The sequence below is a fragment of the Astatotilapia calliptera genome, chromosome 5 (genome assembly GCF_964374335.1).
Source record: "Astatotilapia calliptera chromosome 5, fAstCal68.1, whole genome shotgun sequence".
Classification (NCBI taxonomy): domain Eukaryota; kingdom Metazoa; phylum Chordata; class Actinopteri; order Cichliformes; family Cichlidae; genus Astatotilapia; species Astatotilapia calliptera.
Window position 1 is genome coordinate 13,907,858 of NC_137426.1, and position 10,484 is coordinate 13,918,341.

Sequence of the window (10,484 nt, forward strand, 5' to 3'; positions counted from 1 at the left end):
TGAAATGCCGGGTTGCTAGCGAAGCTCCACATGCTATCTAGACCACCGACAGGTCCCGCATGCCACAGCCGCTCTATCACGTGATGCATACTGCTCCAACGTGCTAACGTTCTGAGGTGAGTTACGGCGTGTTGCAAGTTTTGTGAGGTGCTTTCCTGATATTTAATGGATCGGATTACATTTTTTATTTTTCTCCGATATCCGATCCAGTAATTTAGGTCAGTATCGGACCGATACCGATACGTAATATCGGATCGGTCCATCTCTAATCTATACACATCTAAAGAGCCACTAAAATGAACTAAAGTGAACTGGGAGAGCAGAGCCAGGCACTCCAAAGAAACCAGTGGTTGCCAAGATACTTTTCTTGGATCCACAGTCACCCTTATATTCTACAGTTTATTCTCCACCAGCTGTGCACACATCTTATTAGAAAAAGCAAAGGTTTGGAGGTGATGAAGAGTTGATGCCTTCCAGTTCTTGAAAAGTTGAACGCACTAGATTAAGCTAATGAGGTGTCAGAACAGCTAAAGACATTCCCCAGTGGTTTGAGAGGATCACAGATTATTTCTCATGCAGTTAATATGACTCTGGGGAGCTTTTCTATCAGCAGAAATGAGTTCTGTATCATACTGTCATTACATTTTCTATTGAAATGTGTTGGAAGAGCATAAGCAGCTGCATTAAAAAGGTGAAGAGGCCCTCACCATGTCTTCAGACAATGAGTGGCTTTGGTTAAGGTATTTTGCTTCGGCAAGCGCGTACGCTAAATTGGATACGATACAGAGAAGATTAGCATGGCCCCTGCGCAAGGATGACACGCAAATTCGTTAAGGTATTTTGGTCAGCAACAAATGCTGGACCTCATCTGACTGACTTCTTCCCACTTGTCTGGGAAGAAGTCAGTCCCCGAAACAGCCAAATAAGGATGCAGTTAAGAGCAACCAGACTTTCCAGTTTTCATCCTAGCAAACCTCTCAGCTATGAGATGAAAACCCCTGCTCAGTGCAGCCACACACCTGGGAATGCAATCTGGGCGCCGTACTATGACGTCAGTTCAACATCACCAGAGTGTCTTTCTGTTATCTGGATTCACTTACCCTAACACAGGCGACCGGAACAAGTGGTAACCCTCTAAGGTAACCCATGGTTTCCTGATCTAGATACGAGCACATTCAAAGAAAAGGGTTGAGGTTGGCAATAGCAGACCAATCACACTGATTTCTTGTACCAGCAGCTGATTTTACAAAAAATTAATCAGCTATAATATTAGAAAAACTCTTCCTTGTAATGAGGATGAGGGACTGAAGCAATGCCCCCCAGAAACCAGAGGCAGAAAGAGAAAGGTCCAGGAGTTGCAGCTCATCCTCACAGCCTCCCAAGAGTACTGAAGACCTAGGGTCACACATTTTGGTGTTAACCACGTGCACACCCCAGCAGAAGGAAGAGGGAGGCCCAGGTAGAGCACCTAAAGTCAAAGGGCAGGAACCCCCAGAGAAACCACAGACAAAGGACCCAGTGTCCCAGGTGCCCAACAACCACCCGGCACGTGGCAGAGCCCCCAGTGTGTGCAAAAGTGGGAGTGATTTGGTGAATACTGTGGTTACTATCACTGTATGGATTAAAGTATAACCGAGACAAGTTATTAAGAAAAAAGCATTTGAAGGGAGCACACTATTTCAGAAGCAGGGCTTTGTTAAAAAACACCACAGGAATAGCAATAGCATACCACCGTAAACAACTGGACTTATCATTAAGAAAAAAAAGGGATATGTACAACAGCCTCTAGCACAACCTGGAAACCCCCTTAATCGTTCCGTCTCCATGAAATATCAGCAGTGATGTCTCTCTGTATATACACCCTGAGTTCATCCCAGCAGCTGCAAACAATAAGATAATCAGTATGACAATGGACTGCTTGTTAAGACAATACCATTACTAATGGAGCTGAAAAATAAAGCCACAACAACAGCAGTGAAGTGAAACAAATTCCACAAATCTAATCTTCTTGTCACTCCAGGCTGAGCTGCAGGTCCCACTTTCCTAATAAATTGAAAGGCAGCTGGTACACATCGAAAAAGGAATGCTAAAAATTAATACAGGAATAGCTGCAAGGGGGAAAAAAGAACTTGCATGAACTTGTGCTTAGAACTGTAAGGTGAATCGAGTAAAATAAAATGCAAATCTATCAGAAAACATTTATCCATATGGGCTCTTGCTCTTGTTTCTTTTAGTAGTGTCACTTTCCTGTTCCCTTATGCTGATTTATTTTTCCAGTGTCATGGTGTTCGTGTCTAATTTATTTAAACATTGAAATCAAACTTCTTAATGTCTTGACAGTGGCCAGTATCTCATGCTCTCATCGAGACAGACAGTTGAGATACGGCAGACAGGTCAAACAGACCGACAATATGGTGTTCTGAAGATATCCTGCTGCTGAACAAATAATTGTGTAGTGAAAATTTTGCTTGTGCCTCACAGGTATTGCTACCTCACCAGTGGGACAGTTTCCTGGCAAATTGGTTTATATTGTTTAAAATATTTAGATATTAGATACATCACATGTGAACACAATCATTTACTGGTATTATATCAAATATTATTTTTATCTTTACACCATTTTAATTAAGTGTTGAAACACGACCTTGCAGTACTGATACAAACAATGTCTTGAATTTAACTTGGCCAATACGTTCTGTGCCCCAACCTCAAATTAACGCCTCATTGCTTGGTGCTTCTGCTGTCTGTGCTCTCATAAAACCCGCTGCTATTCAGGGTATAACACATTTTAATTGAGTCTTTTGAAATAAACTTTTCGACGAGCCACACCCTGATGACATTATTGCCTGAATGGAATCAGGATATCTATCTATCTATTATCGTAATTTCAAATATGTACATCTATCACTTCAGTTTAGGCGATCAAGTAATGCGCTCGGTTTGTCTTTTTGCACTGTAGAAGTATTGTTGAAAAAGTTAGGGACATATTTGAATCCAACTTTTACACTACGATATGTCTGGACCAACTTAAAGGTGATAGATTTGTTGATGATGGTTTAAGAGTGCAAGACCCAAAGCAGAAGATAGTAACAAACAAAGGCTACGTTCACACTGCAGGTCTTGATGCTCAATTCCGATTTTTTGATCAAATCCGATTTTTTTGTCTGCTCGTTCACACTACAAATAAAATGCGACAGCAAACGCGCTCTAGTGTGAACGCTCAAAGCGGCCCGCATGCGCAAAAGAAGATGTCACACAACGCGCTCTGTTTAGACCCAGAGCAAACAATATTGTTTGACTGATGGCCCTTAATATAAAGACTTCGGACTTCACGTTTCCCAATTTTTGCTTTAAGTTATTTTGTTATTTACATAATAATGTAGATAAACTAATAATTATCCTTATTGCTGTTTTAGAGATGAGCGGTGCTTCAAAGGATAGTTGCAGATTTCTGTCACAATCTGCAGATTATACAGTACAAATAAAATGTTCACGTTTCTCCAACGTTGTCTTCCCAACAGTTTCACTGACATCTACACGGGATGGCCAGGAAGCGTTCGTGATGTCTTCTCCAGTGCTGATAATTGGCGTCTGTCTTGTGTCAGTGACGTAAAAGACGGATTTAATGCGACTAGACCATTCAAACAGCAGTCGCTTTCTGAAACATCGGATATGTATCGGATTCAGTACCACATACGAAAGTGACCCAGATCGGATTTGAAAATATCGGATTTGTGCTGTTCACACTGTCATAGCATGATCGGATATGGGTCGCATAGGGTCAAAAAAAAATCTGATTTGATGCGCTTTCGCCTGCAGTGTGAACGTAGCCAAAGAAACTTTTATTAGATTGAGTTGCACAGTCCAACAGTGTTGGTCAAGTTACTTGAAAAAAGTAATCAGTAACTAATTACTGATTACTTCCCCAAAAAGTAATCCCGTTACTTTACTGATTACTTATTTTCAAAAGTAATTAATTACTTAGTTACTTAGTTACTTTTTAAAAACACGATTTACAACCTGAAGAGGTGATAAAGCGATAGATCTTTCAGCCCAATTCTACTTTTTCTACATAATCCATCATACAAAATGTAATCAAATGGAGAGGTCCCTTTTTAAAACTTGTTTTATCAGTTTTAATCTTTTAACTTTATGCATCAAGCAAAAATTTAATTATATGCAACATTCTCTGACTTTCAAATAGATGCAAGTAAAACACAGCAGAAAATAAATAAAGTCAAAGACTCAGCGGTCCTGTTGCTCTATTTTCACCTGTAAAGCAGAAATGCGGTAGGCGGAGGTTTACCCTGGTGCAGGTGTGCCACGGTCAGTTGAAGAATCCGCGAGTTTCTCTGTGAGTTTCCCATTACGTCATTGCGCACTCGGTGCTTGCTTGGAAGTTTAGGGGGTTTTTTTCGCTGTAAAAAGAAGTTTTCTTCCCACGCACGATGGACGCTAATGTTTTTGTCACTTTTTATGGAATCAAACTCAAAGTAAGGTCAGTACAAGTAACGCGTTACTGCCCATCTCTGCAGTCCAAGGCACAAAGTCCAAACCAATCACAAAACTTCATCAACAAAAAAATCCAAAAGTTTGTAAAAAGTAATCTAATAATAATGATAATAATCTTTTTTTATAAAGCACACTTAAAAACCAAGGGTATACCAAGGTGCTTAACAAGTAAATGTATAGAATAAAAGAAAGGTAAAAGAAATGGGACCAAAGCAAGTACTAGGTATGCAAGCAGATCACTGTCACTGATACATAGGAGAAGCAGCAGATACATATCAAACAAAGAATTAAAATAAGCATAAAAGTACATAATGTAAAATCCTAAGTCAAATGTTAACTAGAAGGAAAGGAAAGATTGAACAAGTGGGTCTTTAGTCGTGATTTAAACAATGCAACAGAATCAGAGGCGCGGATAGTGAGAGGGAGGTTATTCCACAGTCCCGGGGCAGCCAGAGCAAACGCACAGTCACCCCAAGACACCTACCCCAAGGAAGGGGTAGGTGGAAGAAGCTGGTTGGAGGGTCCAGTTGTGGCGGGGTGGCGTTGCCCAGATTCCAGCAAGGATCAGCCCGAGACGAATGGGAGAGTCGAAGATTTAAGTGTTTGCCTGTCTTACGTAATCAGTGCACAGCCACTAGATGAGCATACAACTAAAAGGATAAAAAAAATACAATGCCAAGGTCCATAAAAAAAGGTAGAGGGGGTAAAAAGCAGCATACCAGGTACAGCCAAGGATGGCAAGCCATGTACACTGGCGTCATCTTTAAACATAACAGGAGAACTAAAATAAACACAGAAACAAGCTAAATCACACTGAACACAAGACTAGGGATACTGAGGAGTGAGAATAATCTTTTAAAAATACATAAAAACCAAAGGAACTAAACATAAATAAACCAACCCTGTAGTTCAGCATAACCAAGGAGTTATTTTGCTTCACATGTCATAACATCACCAGTCAGGCTTCGAGGTCACACAAACGTGGTTATCATCTCAATTATTAAACCCAGGGTTTCCTGGTCTAGCCATGCGTGTGTTCACATGAAAGATGTGGTATTGGCAGCATATCATCAATCACAAATATGGAAATATGAAAGTGTACTGGCAGCAGAGCGGCTGATTTGAAGAGGTATAAAATATTAGGAGGTTAAATAAATAATACAAACAGCTGCTGCAGACAAAGCAGTGATGTGATGCCAGGAAAGAAAGCTGACAAAAATGCTCAGTGTATAAGTTGACTTATAAATATCACATTTCTCTCATTAAGACACAGGAAAATCTGACAGATTATAACTTGAGTATTCCATTAAATAAACCTTTAAATGTGTGTAAGACACTTTTAGGTTTTATTCTTTCAACTGGAGCCCCAGTGGCCTCATAATGCTTATTGAATAAAACAGTTGTAAAATTGTTTGAAGCCAACAGGAGAAAGAAAGAAAGTTGTGTCTAACAATCCATATTTATTACTGATGCTCAAAAGGAAATACAGACTTTAGATGCTGTTGATAAACTTTTACACCCTCCTGCTATTAGTGCACAGAGGTCAAAGGGCTCTTCGAGAAATGGTGACAGGAAATCACCATTTACTGATCAGTTATCTGGAAGGTACTAACTGTTGATATCTTATCTCTAACAAAACCTCCTCCAATAGAGGTCTGCAGTATTAATTACCATAGCATACCCTGGTAAACAGTGATCTGCCTTCTCTACAGATAACCCAGGATTAACCCTGAAGTTACCTGAATAAGGCCAAATCCTGCTTTGTAGTGCAGGCCTCTTGTATTTCTATTTCACAAATAACTTTACCCATCCCATTACTGGAATAATGGAAAAAACAGGAATCAAACCACAACCTAGCAATAACCAAAAAATAAGATTTCTTTAAAAAAAACAAACAAACAAACAAACAAACAAACAAACAATAAAACATACAGAAAGCAACCAAAAACTCTAAGGTAAAAATCCTGGAACCAAACATAGCAAGATCAAGATCTGGATCCAAACATTTTTTTGGAAGGATTTGTTTATTTTATATTAGGAAACATTTGAGTTTTATGTTGTGGCATGTTATTCATAGAAGCAGCCATCAGATGGTGGGTATGCTGTGGTCATACAGGGATGGACATGGCGCCCACAATACTCTGATATGCTGCATTTCTTAAGAAATCCAAAGTATTCAGAATACGTTACTCTCATTGAGTAATGTAACGGAATACGTTACAAAATACATTTTGGGGCATGTATTCTGTAATACATTTTAAAAGTAACCTTCCCAACACTGTTCCCCAGTACACCATCACCACCAGCAAGGTGGAATGGGTCCATGCTTCCATGTTTTTTAGGCCAAATTCTCTCTCTGCCACATGACTGGCACAGCAGAAATGCAAACTCATCAGATCAGGATGCATTTTTCCAATCTTCTATTGCTTAATTTTGACGAGTCCACGAAAAACACCAGATGGGGTTTTCTGGTGCTGCACCTCATCTGCTGCATATTGTGCATTCAGAGATGTTCTTCTTGCATAAATTGGTTGTAATTAACCTTAATTTTTTTCTTCCCCAAAGTCTGGCCATTCTCTTCTGATGTCTGGCATCAACAAGGTATTTTGTTGCTGCTCACTGAATCTTTTCTCTTTTTTGCACCATAAAGGTGGCTGGTTGTGAAAGTCCAAACATCATCAGTTCATGAAGTACTCAGACCAGCTTGTGTGGCACCAACAAAGATGCCAAATTGATAGTCATTTAAATTACCGTCCTTCATCCATTTTAATCCTCAGTAAGTTGTCTAGACCACACCTAGATGCCTCAATAAATTGAGCCGCTGCTATGATTGGGTAATTAAATATTTGTGTTAATGTGCAGTTGAACAGTTGCACCTGATAAACCAGCCAAGTGCAATATATACCAGGATCAAAGTAAGACATACTAATGCAAAATAGTAAAAATCTTTTAATATGAATAATAAATTATTTGATCTGAAAGTTTCAACTACATTTCTACAGAGTGCACATTAAAATGTGAATCAAACAATATGACCTATTGTTTAAAATGATTTGAGTAAAATTTTAGTTATTGATATAAATAAATGGAAACGTGCAATGGCATACTGTATCAAGTGACAGTTTATTAAGCTATTGGACATATAGAGTTCATAACAGTAGAAACGCCTATTACTCAGACAAGGATCCTGCAAAAGCCAGCTGCTATTAGCCAATCAATCACAGTTCAGCCTGCCCGATGGTGTATACATGTGGACAGAATATCCAGATTATCTCACTGTTTTTGCTGCTGCCTATTTCTCAAGTAAGAGCATCAAACTTTCCAGGTGTGCATGCATACACATGCTTCATCACAATTCAGAGCCGAAGCCAAAGTCTGCATTTCAAGGCTGAAGTCTGCATTTCAAGGCTGAATGCATCATTACAGGCCGGCGGGGCCAGTCCCAGTTCTAAAGCTCATCTAAATGTAGCCTTCGTTTGCCTCGATTTGGAGGCCACAAGAGGACCCCCCTCGCAGAAGCTGTGCTTATGTAATACAAATTAATTTTCCCCAAGTATGTTGATAAGTTTGTGGTTTTGTTTAGCAAACATTTTGTGAATAAAGCGACAGCTGTATACTTTTACAGTATAAAACCTTAATTTAGACTGTCCGAAGGTTTATTATCAAATTGAAAGAAAAAAATAGTGACTAAAATATTTATTTGTCTGATATAAAATTAGTTAAGTGCAAATTAATTGATCTGATCTACAATGAGTGGATCGATAATGTAGACAACAAAAATATGTGGCACAAAAAATCCCAACTTGATCCTATTAGTGTGTTTTACAGTAAAATAACAGCTGAGCTTACATGTTGTTTGTGAAAATTTGTAGGTAACCGAAGCAAATGGGTTCCTTTGTTATCAGAACCTTTTAACCACTCATCCTTTTTCACTGACTCTGGCTTTTAAAGTGAAAAAAATGTGTGCTCTGTGAATGAATAAACTGTGACTGGTCCATTTGTGCCAGCAGTGATTCCTCTGTGGGAGAAAAAGTCATGTGTGATGAATAAACGAGAGCAGAAATTCTCTCTCCACATCTGAGCATCATTAATTAATAAGCTGCCCGTAATTGCAATGTGAGCGTCCTCAGAGTAAAAAGATATTTTTGAGTCTCGTTTAAAAGACAAATTGCTCAGCTTGCCATCAATAATCTTACCAAGCAGGGAGAGGTGGAATGCTCCTCATAACATCACGCGTGTGCTTCTTCTATACTTATGATAAAATGTTACAGCATGTAAGAAAGAACGCATATTTTTAATATGGATGATTTCATACACGTGCTGTTTTATTTATAGGTTAATGAAAAGTGGGTTTTCATACCTTTTTGGAAAATGGGCACTTTTTGGAGAAATAACCTTCTGGGAAACAGTCACATTTTCACTTGAAAACATATATACTTTTCAAAGGTTTTCTCCATAAGGAGAGTTTTTCTCCTCAAGAGGCTGGCTGAAACACATGGCTTAAATGTTAATATTAGAAGTATGTTTAAGTTAAAGTGAGTATAACGATTGGGTTAGACATGAAGCTCTTAATGATGGGCAAGGGCATGTGTTATGTCAGTGAGTGTGTTCATGCTGACATATTTCATGAGAACCACTGAGCTTTGGTATTAATGAGAAGCAGACATCAGCAATTATTCAGGACCAAACCAGAACAACTGTAGGGAGAATCATGCAAACCAGCAGTCTGTCTTTTCCAGTGTAGGGACTAACGCGTTATTAAGTAACCACGTTATTATTGTGGTAATGAGCACGGTAACTAGTTATTATGCCAAAATCAGTAACACATTAATCATTACTGGGATTTAGATAGGGTCGTTATTCATTACTTCGTCTGTTGCGTTCGACTTACCTCGGAAATCGGTACATGGACCTAAGAAGGATGTCACACTCGAGTAAACGGCGTTCTGGTTAGCCTTGTCAGAGAAGTTGGGATTCCAATATGGCAATGCCCTCAAAAAGAAATTACTACTAAAACATATGCAGCCACAGCTGGACTCGGCACTTGATGTGCCGATGTTTTTTTGGTTTTGGTTTTTTCCGTAACGGTATAAACAATGAAAGGTGGTGGATTGGCCAGATGCTGGCAGATGTGTAAAAAATAGCTCAATTGTTTGGTGGTGGCATCGCGGAGCTTCCACAGATTCAGTAACATTATCAAGTGGTGGAGGCCAGCAGGTGGATGAGGGAAAGGGGAGGCAGGAGGAGGAGAAGAGACCCGAGGTCCTTTGGGGGGATACTCCCACTGGGTTTAAAAAAGCCCACGTGACGCTGTGATGTAGGCTAGAATCATGGCAGCAGTTGACGACGGTCCAGGCGTGGGTGGCAGTAGCTCAGTGCTAACATGTAAGTAAGCTAGAAGACTGGCAATCTTGCTGGGCATCCAGTTAGGGAAGCAACACATTAACAAGAGAATTCTGAGTAAAACGAAAGTTACTTTCCCTAGTAACTAGTTACTTTGAAAGTAATGAGTAACTTAAAGTACCTGAGTTATTTTTGATAGAAGTAACTAGTAATGTAACTAAGTTACTAATTTAAAGTAACTTACCCAACACTGGTCTTTTCACACCCATGCATGCAAACGTGATCTTCAACAGCATAATTTACTACTACAACCACTGTAGGGCAAGACTGGGTCTTAATAAGCTGATTGCGTAAATGACCCTCAGACTACCATTTTTATTGTGATAGCATCTTTTAGTTGCCATAGTAACACTTACTAGAGCAAAGGACATATTGAAGTGACATTGAGTGCTTTTCATTATACTTGTTCCTTCCTTCTCTTATCACCTGGAAATTGTTTTGAAGGATCTTTCATTTTCTTAAATGCACAAAAGATAAGGAGAAAGCACAATATATAACTGAAGTTTTCTTTTTTTTAAATAAATCTGAGAGATCTACTGTATAAATGCTGCATCTCTATACCTGACAGT

General features: G+C 39.2%; 1 non-coding gene across 1 annotated transcript; it reads left to right on the forward strand.

Annotated features, from left to right (window-relative positions):
- The first annotated feature begins 740 nt into the window (after positions 1-740).
- LOC145428996 (U6 spliceosomal RNA) lies at positions 741-842 on the forward strand. The gene has a single exon (XR_013909364.1). It is a non-coding gene; the product is annotated as a U6 spliceosomal RNA (small nuclear RNA).
- Positions 843-10,484: the final 9,642 nt, after the last annotated feature.